Genomic DNA, 17,927 nt, shown 5'->3' on the forward strand with positions numbered 1-17,927 from the left:
CTGATAAACTGCATCTCTGGTGCACCTGATATAAGTAACCATCTGCCACTGATCACAGAATGTAGCCTGATTAACGAGCACTTAATCTTTACCTTAAGTACAAACAGTGGTCTCCCTTCATAGGATTTTCCAACAGAGAACAAATGAACAAGATCTGAATGAGTTTTATTCAGATAATACATCCATTCCTCGATCTGCAAATACAGAAATAAAATTGTTGCTTCAATCTTTGCACTTCACGGGAAGTAGCTGTAACTCATTAACTAACCTCAGCTCACAGTCCTCAGAATGTTTTTGGATTTTCTTGTAGTTTTTATTTTTGTCTTGTTTGTTTTGTTCTTGTTTTCATACTTATTATATTATAATAACAATTATAATTGGGCTCCCATATTTTTATTGCCAGAGGCTAGAAGCAGCCTGTACGCTTTTTTTTTCTCTTTTTTCTTTTTCTCCTCATTTTAGTATTGGAATGCATTAGCTGTTCACCAAGAATCTGGGGATGAAGCTAATCAGTTGCTCCCATTAAACATAAAGAATAGATGGAAGGAGGCCCATGTCTGCTTGCCAAGACACGGGATGGCAAACAGATTCAGTAAGGAAGGAGCACCTGTGGGAATCAGCATTACTTATGTTACTTGTTTCAACAAGATCTCACTGAGGCACAGCAGCCATGTGCTCAGTTCAGAGTCTTAATTTTGGTGCATGTTGAAACTGTGAAACTGTGTGAATACACCAAAATCAATAGATTACTTACCAGCTATCTTTCATGTTAGCATCCCTTATACATGAGTTTGTATTGAAATGTTTTTAAGGCTTTGGATGCTTCATGCAAATGCTTTAACATTTGCTCATATTGCTTACTTAACTCAGTGAGAGCAACTGCTACTGAACTCTCTTAATCCATCAGAATCATAGAGTCCTAGAATCCTTAGAGTTGGGAGGGACCTTTAAAGGTCATCTAGTCCTACTATCCTGAATGAACAGGGACATGCACAGCTACCAGGTTGCCCAGGGCCTAATCCAACCTTGCCTTGAAAATCTCTGGGGACAGGGCATCAAAAAACCTATTTTAAAATCAAAACTCAGAAGCTGTCAGAGACAGTTACATGTAAATATGTGCCTTGAATACAAATACATAAAAATATACACATGTATTTTAAGAAGGCATCTATTTCTGAAGAGGCATTTAGCATGCTTTTGAAGATAGCCAAGCAACCATTACTTCTACAGAAGGTGAAACTTCAGCCTCATTGAAGACAGAAGTATAGCAGATACAAGGTGCAATATGAATTTCCACGTACTTCTTCCAGGGAGTGATATACTTCATAGTTATATGCAGGTAGAGACCTTCGATGCCTCGATGCCCTCTGTCCTGTTTGGTTTTCTATTGCTTTCTGTAGATCTGATATGAGAATCCTAGGTGAAATAAAAGATACAGCTTTTTCTGAGCAGCCAGTAGAACACACACTCTAAAGCAGAAAAACAGTAACATTTAGAAGAAATACAGCAGGAGATAAAACACCCTGGTGCTACATCATCTGTTATACCATGACACTACAGTGCTTCAGGCTTATTTGAATATATGCTGTCACATAAATAGTCCTCTTGCTTTGAAATGTAACAGTGCCTTCAAAAAACACAACAAGCTTCTTAAGAGAAAAAAGCAGAATGATGTAAATAATGCAGCCAATGTGAAGAAGAAGCCACTTTCATTTGTTTATGGATCAACATTTGTTGTCATCTTTTACAATCTAGTTATATATGACTATGTGTCTTCAAACTTTGATTTGAAAACCATAAAATCATATTTTCAGGCTTAGAATAAGACATGCATACATTTTCTCATGAGCATTGTACCAGCATGAAACACTACATATACCTGTAAGTTGCAGAGGCAAAACAAAAAATGGAGACTTTGACAGCATTATTCTGTGAATTGCAACAAATGACAGCAAAGAAAGGGTCTTAAATATGGTTTGTTGTTTGCATTTATCTACTTTGCAATAGTTGTCTGCCAGTTATTTCAAAATAACTTGTGAAAAACATGGAACAGCATTAAGTTAGTGTAACAAATATGCAAATACACCTGCATAATTAGTGGGAGAGTCTTTGCTTTAAGAGTGAAAGGCAGAAAAGGCTGAAAATTTTCCTGTTTTATTGCAAAACTAAATAATGATGCATATCTAAAAATATAGTATAGAAAATATCTAAAAATAGAGAGTGGATTGTCTATCACACAGCAGCAGAAGCTGGGAATACTGTCACTAATAGCAACAGTGATATCTATAAAACTGAGGGTGCTGCTGGCATTACCACGACCTTTGGAATGGAACTCCTAGAGCATGGCAGTGTCTGATCGCTGTACCACTTATTCATCATTCCTGTAAAATGATGCTCACACCTGGCCTTTTAAAATCTTATTAGTTCTATGATCAGAAAGAGATGGAAAGAAACTGTATTCAGTTAGCTCCAAAATAAACAGCAGATCCTCAAAGATAATCAAATCATAGAATCATAGAATGGTTTGGGTTGGAAGGGTCCTCTAAAATCCCCTTTAATCCCCTGCTAGAGTCAGGGAAACCTCCCTCTAGACCAGGTTGCTCAAAGGCCCATCCAGCCTGGCCTTGAATGTTTCCAGGGAGAGGTCATGCACAACCTCACTGGGCAGCCTGCTCCAGTGTCTCACTGCTCTCACGGTAAAGAATTTCTTCCTAATATCTAGTCTAGGTTTATATCTGCATACAAAGCAAAGGTTATTGACATTCTTAAAATGTCACAGGGAAGTAACTACATAATTAGGAATTATGCTGTTCTACATCGGTAACTTTTATTAAGCAAACGAAGGACTCACAGTCTTGACTTCCTAACTGTAACACTTACAAGACCAGTCCGGTACAACACTAAAACTTGTAATTAGATTAAAGCAGTGGTTTTATTCAAGTCATTAGGACATCTAATATGTTAAAGAAATGCTCACCTGCTGTGCTGACTTGCAATTAATGTCAGCACTTGCCAGGATCAAGCTCTGTTTGCTTTTACAATGCTAGATTCAATTTCACAGCTCCCAAATGTCTGTGTGTCTGTACTCCAAATAGTCTTTATTTACTTTTAAACAATTGTGTACTGTGTGCTTACAACATCCAGAGGCTCTTAATTTCCTGAGAATTGAACATAACCTAAATGTCAGAGAACTAAAAATTTAGATGACTCGGTGCTGCAAGTGTTCACCTAATACCTGGCCTATTTATAGCCATCTTGTTCATAGAATCATATAATATTAAAGTTGGAAAAGACCACTAGGATCATCTAGAGCAACCGTCAGCCTACCACCACCATACCACTAACCCTTCAGTGCCACATCTAAGTGGTTCTTGAACACCAAGACCGCTTCCCTGGGCAGCCTGTTCCAATGCCTCATTTTTCCTTAATATCCAACCTGAATCTCCCCTGGAGCAACTTGAGGCCGTTATCTCTCATCCTATTTCACCCTTTTGTCATAGAGTCGAGCACTGGGACAGACAGCCTGTCTTTCAAGCCAAGGCTGTTCATCCTCTTCATTATTAGGTCTGCTTAATGCTTCCTGTCTTTAGGCACTGGCTGTCCACCCCAGCAGCCTGCCTCCAGTCTCAGCCTACACCTGCTGCTCTTCTGACAAATCCTCCCAGCTCTCACTGAGGTACAGATATCAGGGGTCATGTCAGGATGAGCACATGCACAGCATCCAGGACTTTGCGGGATTGAAGCTGAGCATCCCGAGGGCTGGAAACAAGCAAATATCTCCAAATGGGCAGCAGAGAGATGAAGGGGAAGAGCAAAGATACAGCCTGACCCTAGCAAAATGCTGCCCAGCTTCCTCAAGGGCACATACCTCATGTGCAGTAGGTGTCACAGAGGCCTTCTGGAAAGTGAAGGTAGTGTAATTCCTGTGTTTGTAACATAATACAATTTTAGGTAAACTGCTAAGACCCCTAGCTCAAGTAGTTCTTACCTTTTCATGCTCTCTTTTGCAATCTACATAAAGTTTTCCAAGTACTATGGGTATTTTTGACACATACTAGTTGTCCTTCTCTCATATCATTTATGGGGGTTTACTGTGAGCAGGAACAGGTGTGAATGCAGCTGCTGGAGCACAATAATTAAGGGGCTTCTTGTTATAAGCACAGGAAAACAATTATGGAAACTATTATCTCCTTTTTTAAATGTAAACAACCCTGAAGCAGTGTAAAACCCACATGAAAGTAGCTCTGACCTTCAGCTACTAGGCCTGTGTAAATAATTACTTTATGTCTGTTTTTGTATTTTTAAAACGAATTAGTAAGAGATTGTGGGTATAATAAAAATGTAATTCTGATACCAGTGCATATAACATACAGTAAGCTTTGTGCCATTCTCTTCTCACTGAGAAATAAGTATAAATAGCCTCATGTAGGGCTTTATTCAGCAAATGCTGGTGAGAATACAAATAACTCATCAGCTGAGTACCCATGTACTTCCGCACTGCACTTGAAAAGGCTTTAATGACAAGATCATCACTCGTGTCTAGTGTAAGTGTATCAAATTGATAAATATCATTTGACAAGTATACTTTAAAAAGAGTCTCGAATGCTTTCAAGAACCACTGTAAATGATGTGTGATCCTGAACATGTATTTATTCCATATGACTTGAATTGGGTCACAAGGAATGGAGCGTTATATGACAGAACTAGTATGTTCCTCTATAATTCATGAATGCTTACTTACTCATTTACAGAATACTGTAAACAAGCCCGGCTCCTGCTGAACACAGGGAGAGGCAAAGCAGACTGCAGAATTAGTAATTACCCGTTCTCAATCACAGACATGATTTCCTATATTCTGAAAACACATAAGCTTGACTCCAAAGGAGGACATTTAATTAAAACTGCCTTCCTGTGGGAGATTTTCTGTTCTCCCATTAAAATGGTTGTTTTCTTGGCAATGTCTATCTGCCTGCCAGTTGCTATGTGGAACATATTTTCAAGCGTACTTGGTGTGGTAGATCTGCCTAGGAGGCCAAATCTCTGCAGAGATGCACAGAAGGTGAAGCACAGGCTTACGTGTAGTGGATGTTGGCTTGCTGGAGGAAGGGTAGCAGACTTCGGGACGTGTTCTGTGGCACATGCACATCGATGACCGTACCTTCAGAGATGTGGAAGGTGCTGCTGGGCTGCCACAAGTCCACCTGTAGTGCAGGAACCAACCTGTAATTCATATGTATTCAGTGTAGGTGGGGAAATCGAGGAGATGGGACACTTGAAGCTATGCAGGCAAACACTACACATAATATAGACAATAAAATCATATTAACTGGTTCAGCTGAACATCTGTGGGGAATGGAGCAAGCTTTGAGGAATGATTGCCAGAATTCTCATGAGAGATTCTCCAGTGGGAAAAAAAAATGACCTCAGGGACATGCCTCCTTAAATGGCTTGAAACAAAATCCACCTCCAACTTCTTGCACCTCAACAGACTACTGTATGTTCCCTTTGTATTTCCTCCTGTGGAGTCCATGATTGTTTTTCAAATTTGTTTTACAAAGTGTTTTATATGTTCATTAGAGCACTAAAAGATGTGAACACTCAGGAGAGGTAGAAAGTATCACATATACCAGTGTTGTTTGCAAAGTGTGTCCATTTTATTCTTGATAATAAATAGATCAGAGCTCAATAACATGAAGCCATCATTGTTCTGAAGGAAGCTGTGATCTACTCAATAATTTTAAATAAAGTGAAAAAAAATGATAGGATTGATATAGTGAAATATTCACAATCTTTTAAAAAACATGCTAGTTAGTAACTGATAGCACAGTTAATGTGGAATCTACACTTGAACATACCTAAGGTTTTACTTTCTTCTGTTGACAAATATACGTGGAAATTTTAGCCCAGAACATGAAATATTTTGCACATCTTGCCTGGTCTTGCTACAAAACTTGGAGAAGAGAGTACACTCCTGCAAGAAAGGGTTAGTTCCAGCCATGTCTCAGGTGGTAGTAAGATACCAGTAGCAGTAGCTGATACTGCCTCTCAAGCAGGAGTGTCTTCAGTCCAGTTTAATGCAATTAAATGTCCACTACATTGTAAGGAAAAGATTGAAACACAGCATCAGCCTCCTCTATTCCTGCCAAAACCTCTCTCTTCTTCATGCTGGTGCAATATGGTCTATAGATCTATGTGATCTTGTCAGGTGGGCGCAGCATCTTTTGCAGTCTAAAACCAGGACTGGCAAAGTTCTTGAGGCTTGTGAAGCTGACAGCAGCTATGGCAGATGGTCAGTAGAAACTGAACTCATGAATTAAATAGTGCTAAATGTAGCTTATAAATAAAGATCCTCTCACTGTGTTAACACCTTATGTTTGTTAGTCTATCAATCTTTTCTATTTTGATTAATTATAGTCACTCAGTGAATTTCCCCCTTAATTCAATAAAGTTGATTTTAAACATGGTTGACTTCTAAGATTTTTTCTTAAAAACACACAGCACAGAGATTAAAAACCCCATTGCTCTTGGAGTAACAGCTTATCAATCAGCTATGTGTGAACCATCTTTATAAAAATAGCAACAAATCTTTGTATGCAAACTAAATGCAACTGAAGTGTTTCCTGATACCTACACATACAAATCTGGAAATAAAAATTACAAATACTAAGAAAAAAAAGACAATTGAGATACGCCTGAAACTTGTCTGTGTTCTTGATAGTTACTTGGGACTCATTTTGTTGGATTTCTTCACTAGCCAACAAATATTCACACCATTGCTCATAACATGGAGCTTTTTCATTTCTGAGGTATTCTAGCTGTCCCTTAGATTACTGGCTACAAGGGAATATAAAAACCAGAACCAGTTACTTAATTGATGAAATCAGCAGTATGTTGCATGCCTGAATCTGCTGGTGAAAACAATATTTCATTACTAACATTGTCCTGGAGACAAAAACATCCCATTTTTAGAATGCAAACCACTCCTCTTTGACCCAGTTCCCTATTAGGACAGTTTGCTTTCATCTGACTCTCCCTTCGTATACTTTGCAATGTAAACAAAGTATTGAGCACTCATCTGGGAGATGTTACCTGTGCTATTCAGAGCACCACTTCAATTGCTTTTGTTCTATAAAGCATATAACAAGAAACACATTTCTCCAACAGACATTTTATTTACATTGCAACTTCCAACTTGTCCTTGTCATGGCATGGAGACCGTGCATGAAAACAAGACACACAGAAGATGGATTGAAGAGCAGTTATGTCAGAACTGAGCATATCCAATCATCTTTTACTTACTGTCAGTTTTAGGAAACTTCGTCATTGCATCCCCAGTGGGTACTAAGGGCTCTACTGCAGTCATCGCTCTTCTTTCAGCATCATTCCTCCATTAAGAGTGCCTCGTATTTCAACTCTGTGTTAGCATATGGCTAGCAAATGGTGTTCTTCTGTTCTTGAACTATCTATGACAGCATGTTGTTGTCCCCACACATTACGCATTACCTATTACACAGTATTTTGGATGTGTACCAGCTAGTGCTAAAAGACATGTATTTGTTTCATGGGTGGTGGGATTCACTGGGTCCTGAGAATATTCTCCATCTACCAGAACAAGCAGATGCAGAAAGCCTACTGAACTGTCTGAGCATGCAGGCAAATATTTGAAAATTTACCTGGCATCTTGAGGTTAGAGAAGGAGATGCAATTTAGAGTATGTCTTCAACCCTAAATATTCTCATTTCATTTGACTGGGCCTTCCAACAGTCTTGTTTCCAAGTCCTTTCCTATCTGTCGTAAGTTGCCCTTAGAGAGTCGCAGGTTTCAATCCTGTCCAGGTGGGGTTTTTCAGCAGGATCAGACTTGGAACCTGCTGCTGCACTCAGTGTGACTCTGAGTGCTTGTTCTAAGGGTCAGTGGTGACTGCAGATGCTCACTGAACGCTCTTTCCCAGAATCTCACTGGAGGCGTGAGTGTCGCTTTCTATGAACATTTGTGAAAGCATACAGAGAGAAACCTTTTCCCAGAGGTTTTTAAATAGTTACTGCTTTATTTAACAAAGAAAATATGAGACATTATTAACTGTGATTACACAGTAGGTACTCTATTAACTTTATATCCTTTTTCCAACATTACTCATCCCATAAAAGTCCCAAGGATTCATTTTATGCTAAGGAAAGACAATGCTCCTTGGGTTTCATATAGGCAGTTTCTTTTTAACCTGAGGTGTTAAGGATAGCTCAACAGTGTAAATGTATTAGCTTTTATCTGGACAATTTCCAAACTACAGCAGCCCTGAACCCATTAGTTATGTCTTTAGCTCAGCATAACAACGAAAAGTCAATACCAGCAAAAGGGACAAATATTTGTAAAAGATTTGGGTGCTAAGAGAATTCAGAATTTCTTCCAGAATTAAAAATTATTCAAATAATTTTTCAATAAGACAAATATTTTCTCACTGTAATCCTATTTGTCACAAATAGTGTACAAATCTTCACCGCTCTGCTGAGACAGAAACCAGACCAGGGAGCTTTTTCATCACTAATTCCAGGTTTCCCTCCAACTAGTTCTGTGTCTGTGGAAGGGGAGCCCAAGAAGAAAGCAGTCTCCTTACTCTTTCCTACAAACATGACTGCATAAATCCCACATTCCTTTTTTTCCTTTAAGTCACTGAAAGAACTCCCCCACTTCTTCAGATCACAGAACTTAGTATAATAGAAAGTAATGGATAGTAAAAAAAAAAAACAAACCCAATGCTTTGCATTTAAAGCTATTTTCCTGGGCAGTAGCCTCCAGTTTTCTTCACTATTTGTTCATAATTTTTTTAAACTTTCCTAGTTTCTTCTTTCATTTAGTATGTAAGGACAATGCTTGGTGCTCTCAATAGATTTGTCATCATGTGTAGGTCAAAAGAGCTGACTGATGCATGTCATTGAATCTAACTAGGGTAACTGCCATAACTCACATCTACTATTTGGATAGAAGTGTTTACAGATTTATCTCTGTTGTACCTCATAACGATAGCAATTCTGTTACACTTTTATTACATAGCAACTACAGTTATTGTATTTATTAAGTTGCATAGAGCAAAACAGGTGCCAAAGCAGACCTTAACATCACTATGGAATCTACTTCTAGATTCTTTCGACAAACGTTGTCAAATGTAAGGTTCAGAATACAATTACTGTTATGATGCCATCAGCTCACATGGCTTTGAATTTCTCATCCTCCTCTGAAAGGGAATTTGCAGTCAGTAATGCAAGTATTAATGCTGTCAGGGCGTATAGGTTTTGCATTTGCATCCGTATGTTCATATATAGACATATAAACACCCTAAACAGTGCTGAAACTCATTAGATACATTTTCAGTTAAAATACCATAGTAGGAAATAGAGAGTAGAAGTGGAAACTGCTCTAGCTTCACAAATGTTGTCAGAAGTTTTACTATCAAAGCTTGATCACATTACACATAAGAAATGGAGTCACACACATGTGAATACACATGGACATATATAATGTGCGATAGAATGACATTTTAAACTTCTTCTGGTATATTTTCAAAGAATGAATGAAAATATCTGATGTAGGCAGATAATTATAGTTGTGCTCTACTTCACCTGAAAAGACTACAACTACTCCTCTGTAGATGTAGTCACCCTTAGGGATATTTCCAGGATCAAGAATTATTTCATGTTCACATGCCCCTGCCAATTAAGGAACTTTACTGACAGTCCTGACTGCAAATCTCCTTCAGCTCCCCTTTACATGCAACAAGCAAGCAATAGATTATTTATGCTTTCTAGAAGGACTTACAGGGTAGTCTTGGCTGCTGGTGCAAAGTAATTTAAGTTTCTGATTTAGCACACTAGACATTTAATTGGCTCTAACTTTTCAGTATTTATTTGCTTTTGAGTGAGGCTGCTAAGAATAATAAATTGAGATTGATTCACTGAATTGCAGCAGTCATAATACTGGCAGTAAAAGACTGGGAACAATGCACAGCTTGAGGTTTTGCGTTTTGCAGGTATTTCTGAAACTATAACACAGTAATGATCTTGCTACTCCACTCACACTGATATAACTTTACCCAGGACTCTACACTGCAGTAAAGAACCTGTTGGTTGTTCCTCAAGAGAGTCACTGAGTAAAACACGTGGCACAACTATTTGGTAATTGAATGCCCATTCCCACAAGTACAGATGCCAGTGGGCTAAGAAGATTTGAAAGATGTGAAGCATTCTTTAGCAGACTCATAAAAAAAGCAACAACAAACAAAGCAACCCAAACTCTGTTTTGTTTCTTATTAAACTATTTATGGCTCAGTTCATTCTGTAGTTGTTGCTGCACTGAGTGAGAATTGGAGTAATGAGCCCTGGGCTGGTCCTGCTCCTACTGAAGCAATGGGAGCTGGGCGATGACTTTATTGATCTTGGACTCAGGGTTCCTCATCAGTTAAAGGGAAAGCAGATTTCTCCCACCTCAGAAAGTCCAGGCTTCCTGTATCATATGTGAACACATGTGTGTGTACTCTTATTTCTGGGTTCTCTGCTTTTATCTTCAATCTCCTACTAAAGTTTTCTTGGAACAGTATTTTCCTTCTGAGCCTGGGAAGTAGTTTTATAGATCCTTGTTCTGATATATTGATGTATAACTCCATGATGGTCCATCTGTATCTGAAACCTTCTGCGTGTATCTGACTACCGTGTGAGTTAGATTAAAATTGACTAAAGCATCTGGTTATATAAGTACAAGATGTTCGTAATATATCCAAAGTAAAATGAGCAAAGCACTGGCTACTGAGCTTATTCTGCCCTTCTGCAGAGCAGGAATGGCTTCATTTAGGCTGCAGTGCGTTCTAACTGCATTTTCAGATGGACTTTTGTTCTCTGAAGTCTTTTTCAGCATTTGCATCTGGATCTGCAAATGCTCAGATTTACAGCCAACCAATCTTTTTGCCCCATAAGATATTTCTGATTCCCTGAACTGCAACGACAGTTCAGGATCAATTCAGGGATTACAATGGATAAACAGCTGCTGGAGAGGCTAGAAAACAATCGGAAGGAGCTGTGGCTTCAAGGCCTGCTTGGCTGGCTCCTCCCAGTGTTAAAGAAGTGGTTGGCTGCACCCAGGAATTTCTTTTGTAAAACCTACTGAAGAATGAGTGGTCTGTCTCTATTATGCCGGGAATGTTCACAGAGCAGTAGCTTCTTTGCTACTTGTACAAACAACACCAAATCCAGTCAGGCATATGTGATTAAATGTGCTCATAGACCACTGGTAGAGTAGAAGTTATCAGTCAAGGCTTGAATAAAGTGGCACTTCAAAAATAATGCTTATGAAAGAAAATTCCAGAGCAGATAAACCAAATCTGTAGGCTCTGAGAACTTGAGCAAATCTGTTTCTTTGCAAAGCAGTTTGGAATGTGACATTTGTTTCTGTCAGTCAAGTCCAGCAAATTTAAAACCATGAAAAGGTTCATAAATCAGCATCAGTCTTCTCAGATGGTCTCCTATACAAGAAAGCGAGAGACAAGGGGCAGTCACTGAAGAGGATATGAGGCAGAGGGACAGGGGATGGACGAGAAGAGCCCTGCAGGACAGAGATTGGGCAGTTCTGTGATACTCAGGTCACTCCATCTCATCATAAACATTTATCTTTCTTTGTTGATGACTGTAACAAGTTGCAAATGGTTAGTATGAAAAGAATGAACCTGAAAAATAGTATTTCTGAGTCAGTTTTGTGTCATACCAATAAAATGAGGTAGCAGCAAAGGACTGCAGCAGAATTTCTACGATTTTAGATCAGTGCCTATGATTGCATCAGAGCAGCCATCGGTCCAGGAACCATGACAATGATCAATAATTAGAAAGAAAGAACTCCATGAGTATGAACTTGAATTGTTAAAAGTTTTGTTGCATTTTAGTCTATTGTAACCGTATGCAAACCTGCCTTAAAGCTGCTATGCAATGTTCTTACATGAAAGCTGGATGAGGAGCTTCACCACCATTCATCCCTACCATACTCACCATTGTATCCACCCCAGTAGTCTCAGACACAGGCACTGCACAAGAGGTGTTCAAGGACGTGCAGTGATGCTGGTAATGGGAAGCCTGGTTACGCAGCTCTTAGCTCCTCAGAAAAACTGAAAGAAACTTGATGCAGGAAGATACTGGAGACAAGGGATGCTGCTGACTGGTGGCATCTCCCCCTTCTGCAGAGCAGTGGCTTCCAGCTGCCGCTGCCCTCATCACTGGGTGAAAACCAGAAACTGGAACCTTCTTCCTGAAACGATGGCAGGCTCCCTACCTGCTTTGTTTCTTATGAGCTCAGGCACATATTGCATTAAGAAGCACTTGCAGATGTAGCAATGATTGAGGTGTCTAAGAACTTCCTGACAAACTGCTCTGAGATGATGGCACTGTGTCCACAGAGCGGGGGCTGCAGGGGGAGTGCAGGGCCCCACTGTGCCTGGATGGGTGAGAGCCACCTCCTGCTGCTTTGTGGGCTGGATGGCAGCCAGTGTGACCCAATGCATTTAGGCTTTCTTTTTGCTTTGATACTGTGGATGAGTTTGTTTGAGTTAATTTGTTGAATTCAAAGAAGTTTAAACAACTTTACAGAACTCACAGCAGGCAAATTTTCTACTGTAAGGCAGGCTATTTTTAACAGCAATTCAGGTCTGCAAGCTACGATCACCCATCGGGGAAAAAAAGCAACATTTTGTCACCTACAAGTTAATTGAAGTATGCTATGAAAGCATCAATTTATAATAATGATTAATAACAAAGCACTGTGGGCAATGGAGCTACAGAGCAAAACTAATTTGTGGAAATTACTCAGCAAGTGATTATGACTAATGTGATTTGCCTTTGGGCAATTCATGAACCAAAAGTTAAACGTGTGGAATGACATTAACCATTATTCATTCAGTATAGACAATGGCATTTGTACTGTAGCAGAGCCTATTTACTCCAGGCAAGTTTAAGGGATTTATTATATTAAACATTACATGGATTTTATTTGTTTATTTGTTCATTTGGGGGGAGGGAGGGGAGGGCAAATATCTATCCTAAGGAGCTCCAAATATTAAGGTTAAAAGTCTGAAAGGATTACACCAGTCTGTGTTACCCTTATAGTTCACATATTGGGAGCACAACAGTGCTGTTTGTGATCAAACATTTTCATGTGGACTGAAGTCCTCGAGTATCCATCCAGCCTCTGCTGCAAGTTTGCTTGCTTGCACAATGGCTAGTCTGTCATTACTGCCCAAGTTAATTAGTGAGGGTGCATTTTAAGATATTTCAAGCACACTAAGACATGGCCAATTCCAAGATCATCCTTCAAGGAATACTCAATGTAGGTTTCTATAAATGCACATTTAAGAAAAGACTCTTTTTGTGCCTGACACTCTCCCCAAAAGTGGTGGAGGTTGCAGCCTGCTGGCTTCTATGGCATTGGGTGCAGCATGGCATCCCCTCCTCTTCCCTTACTTCCCTGACTTCCCCAGATCCTTGGATTCCCCAGGGCAAATGACAGATAGTTCATTCTAGAAGGATAAAAAAGATGGGCACTTTCTCCATACTTTCATACATTTTTTAAATGTTCTATGCCATGGGATTTTCTTAGGAAAAACTATCAGCAGTGGGTTCATTTTATATTATTACCAAGAAATGTAATACCCCTAAAGTAAAGGAGATCTTTGTAGCTTAGTAGTTCACAGAAATAAAGAAGCCAGAGCAGACTTAAAATGACAAAATCTGCTCAGGAGTGATTAATGGTAAGGATAGTCATTAAGAAATGAGTTGATAAAATAAATGTGTGAAAAGATACATAAACCACCCTTGATAGTGCCCATTTATTTTCTACCTGATTGTTTTCCCTTTGTCCAAATCAGTGGACTCTAAGAAGGAGTAGCTTTGCATTTCTTTTGTTGTCAGCTCAATGCTAAAATACACTGCTTTGTTATAGGACAATCAGAGTACTTTTCTGTGACTTCATGATTAAGCCCTTCAGAAGGATATGCTCATTTGAACTTGACAAAGATGACATTTTCTTTCAATTGTTTGGGTTATGAAAGAATGTTCAGAGGAAAAGGCTAAGTGACTCTGTCTTACAAGTGTAGATTTTAAAGGCAGAAGGAAATGGCTGGAATAAATTCAGAACACCACAAGCATATTACAAAGCTCTTTCCACAAGACACAGTGAGAAGGAAGCCTGGGACAGCAGAGATTGTCTTCTCTTTCCCTTGCCAGCCTAGAGAAAAGAGGGACGAGCAACCCACTGGTAGCCACAGCAGTGTGGTCATAGAATCATAGAATCAGTGAATCACAGAACCATTGAAAAGACCACTAAGATCTCTTGTCCAGTCATCAGTCCATCCCCACATCATGCCCACTAACCATGTCCCTCAATGCCACATCTACCCTTTTCTTGAACACCTCCGGGGATGGTGATGTTATCACTTCCCTGGGCAGCTTGTTCCAATGCATTACCAGTGGTTATGGAGCACACTGCATTCAGGGGATGCTGTTTCTGCTTTTTCATGTGACCAAGAACACCTCTCTGTGAAGACCAGAAGTAAGTGATGAAATTCTGGGAAGTGTGGTCTTCTGGTGACAGTGCTATTCTGGGATTTTGGAGGGATCAACTTCCAGGTCCTAGCTCTACCAGTATAGTTTGGAATGATCTTTGTTTTGCTGCATATCAGGTCACAGTGCTGCATTAAGCAACATCTTGTCAGCAGGTCAAGAGAGGTTATCCTCCCCCTCTCTTTAGCCCTGGTAAGGCCTCACCTGGAATACTGCATCCAGTTCTAGGTTCCTCTGTACAAGAAATACATGGAGCTTCTGGAGTAAATCCAGCAAAGGGCTACTAAAATGATTAAAAAACTGGAATGAGACCTCTTGTAGAAGGAAAGGCTGGGGCAGCTGGGCCTGTTTATCCTGAGAACAGAAGACTCAAAGGGTATCTGATCAGTGTATTGAAAGGAAGGGTGCCAAAAAGATTGGGTCAGACTCTTCTCACTGGTGCTCAGTGATAGGTCAAAGGCAAAAGGAGCCAACTGGAACACAGGAAGTTCCATCTGAAGACGACAAAAAAATTTATTTACTATGAGATTGACAGAGCACTGGCACAAGTTTCCTGGATAGGTTGTGGAGTCTCCTTCCCCAGAGATATTGAAAAACCATCCAGACACAGTTCTGACTAATGTCCTCTGTGGACATCGGTTTGAGCAGGGGTTTGGATTAGCTGATCTCCAGAGGTCATTTCCAACCTCAACCTTTCTGTATTTCTCTGGTCCCATGAATTTGTGATTTTGACCACATGTAGACAGGCAGTCAAGCAGTTGCAGATGGGACAGCCTCAAGACCTAAAAAGCAGCCAAATCCATATTGTTTTCATGAAACTGGGTGTCATTACTGTCTTATATTTTAAAAAATCTTCCCATCAACCTCCTTAGCTCCCTACCTCATAAAAATCAATCATTTTCTAATTAACTAGTCAGATTCCAATGCACTTTGCCAAAATTTTATTATCCTGTTCTCAGAGTTGTAGCATGTAACTATTTATTCAAGTTTCTACTGCTCCCACTTTGATGAAATTGGGTGAACGAATCTCCATCTGGGAGCCTAAGGGAGCTTTGTAATGAGAAACAGTTGCAGGAAGGTGAGTAACCCTTTTGCTTTGCAGGGTTTGCAATATGAGGAGAAAGGAAAAAACATATGTGCTCCCTCTTTATGTTCCAGTATCCAAAGGGAAGAAATTAATGCAAAAAACAGCTTCCATATGTATTTCTTGGTCTGATGGTTAGACTTTTTTCCTAATTTGAGTGAAATGATTATCCTCTTTGGGGTTTTACTGTAACATTCAAAGCTGAGGTCAGGCCCAAAGTCTCCCTGAGACATTAGTAAACTCTGCAGAAACAAATATGATATTCTTTAACTGACTTGGGCATTACAGCGCAAAGCACTATAATACATAGCAATGAACACTGAGGTTCCTCATGCAACATGTATGGAAGCTGAACGTCTTGAGAGCAACATTTAGTATCCTAAGTGGAGAAATAACCAAAGGTGTCAATAAGCAATGTAGAGGTGATGGAGAGAGCCTCAGCCTACCAACTTAAAGCTAGTGAGGCATCAAGCCTTACCTGATGGATATTCTCTGCAGTGAGTCTTCCCCTGGGATGTGGGATCTAAGGTAGTTCTGTCCATTTTCTTATGAACCAGTAGCAAGAAAGCTTCATCAAAACCAAAAGATGGAACACTTAATGTGAGAGCTCTAGCATCTTCATTTTTTTTCCAATTTGATAAGCAGACTGAGATTTGGTTGGCTTGTATCCTAGGTGTTAACTACTGGACTATAAAGTTACATGCACTTTCCTCTTTGCCCTACTGAGAACATAATCATTTGTATCAGGCCTCAGTAGGAGAGAATGAGATTCATTGCAGATTGCCAAATAGTTTGCTTGAAGTTGAAAGCAGTATACAGCAAAGGTGTTTGCTCATGCTCTCAATACTTTGATAGAACTGATGTGGCACAGAACTATATAATCCAGGACCGTCAAAGTTATCATAGCGTCCATTGGCAGCGTCCATACTACTCTTGTCAGCCAGACACAAATGCAGGCTTGAGTTCACTGTGCCAAATTATTTAGCTTGTTGTGTCTGTGCTACCTCTGAGGCTGCCCATCAAACTGCTTTACCTTCACAGTTACAGGGAAAAGTCAGCTGTTGCCCTCCTACAAAGCATAAGCCAACACAGGTGAACAGCAGAACCTGGGACTCACAGTCAACACCTGGAACAAATTCAACATCGTGATCAAATTGCTACTTCCCTGTCTCTGCTTTGGTTATTCTGTTTTGGAGACTATTAATTCTCTGGGTGTCTAAGCTAAGTGCATGTGCACAGCACAATCCTTGCTGTGCTGTTGCAAAGATTTGGGGTCCTGCTTGTGGGTAATCTCTTTTGTCGTCTGTGATACTGAGCCAGACTGCTATGGAATGAGCGCCTGTGCCTTTGGTAGCTGTGCTAGTAATGGAGAGCACATTTATGCTGTGTTACACCAGGTAGGATCTCACTCCAATGCTTTTAATTTGTATCTTCAAGAAAAGGCCAAGGAAGACAGTTTCTGACTTGCCAGCAAGTCCTGTGGACATTCTGCCAGAGAGATTCCCAGACTAAAGTCACTTTATTTTTCTTACTTCTGTATGTGTTCATATTTTGAAGTCAGTATTCTAAATTAAATCATAAGCTAGATAATGCAGCATGCAATTGTGTATGCTGGCAAGAAGTGGGAGGGGAAAAAACCAGCAAACTGGTGCAAGTGTGTCATGTATATTATTTTAGGCAGTTAAGTGTTTCCTGTTAAAATTATCAGGCATGATGAATCCAGTTCCTTTGCCATTTTATTGAAAAATTAAGAATTTAATGGGAAAAGGATGTTTTCCAGAGAATTAAATAGCTTGAAGTAAAATGACAAATTAAAGACATTTAACTCACTATGGTTTTCCACAAAAATGTGAAAAAGAAGATGAAAATAATCAAACTCACCTTAAGCCTGTTAAATGCAGCCTTCAGGATCTGTGTCTCCCTCTCACTCTCAGGAACAACACGAATGACTTTATCACTGCCAATAAGAGAACATTGAATTGACACTTTAAGGATTCTTGAAGCAGCACATTGCAACAGGAAATAGGTTACAGTGGCTGTAATTGCACTCAGCAGCAGAAAAATGCTAGGCGAAGTGGAGCTGTGCTTCTAAACTTTCTGCTTGGGTCATGCAGTTCCATGCAAGTGTTTTGCTCTTTGCAGACAAGAATGTTATCTTGTCCTTCCATTTTTGTGTAAACGCTTTTGTTTCTTGCTTCTAACAACCATTCAAACAGATATCTTCCATACTGAAAGTGTACCTCAGATCAAAAATTATC

General features: G+C 39.7%; 1 non-coding gene across 1 annotated transcript; it reads right to left on the reverse strand.

The window, feature by feature from the left end:
- Positions 1-1,297: 1,297 nt before the first annotated feature.
- LOC100543921 lies at positions 1,298-17,627 on the reverse strand. Its single transcript, XR_004159387.1, has 3 exons — positions 17,551-17,627; positions 5,077-5,201; positions 1,298-1,416 (listed from the first exon to the last, which is right to left on the reverse strand). It is a non-coding gene; the product is annotated as an uncharacterized LOC100543921 (transcript).
- Positions 17,628-17,927: the final 300 nt, after the last annotated feature.

This window comes from Meleagris gallopavo, chromosome 3 (assembly GCF_000146605.3).
Source record: "Meleagris gallopavo isolate NT-WF06-2002-E0010 breed Aviagen turkey brand Nicholas breeding stock chromosome 3, Turkey_5.1, whole genome shotgun sequence".
Lineage (NCBI taxonomy): Eukaryota > Metazoa > Chordata > Aves > Galliformes > Phasianidae > Meleagris > Meleagris gallopavo.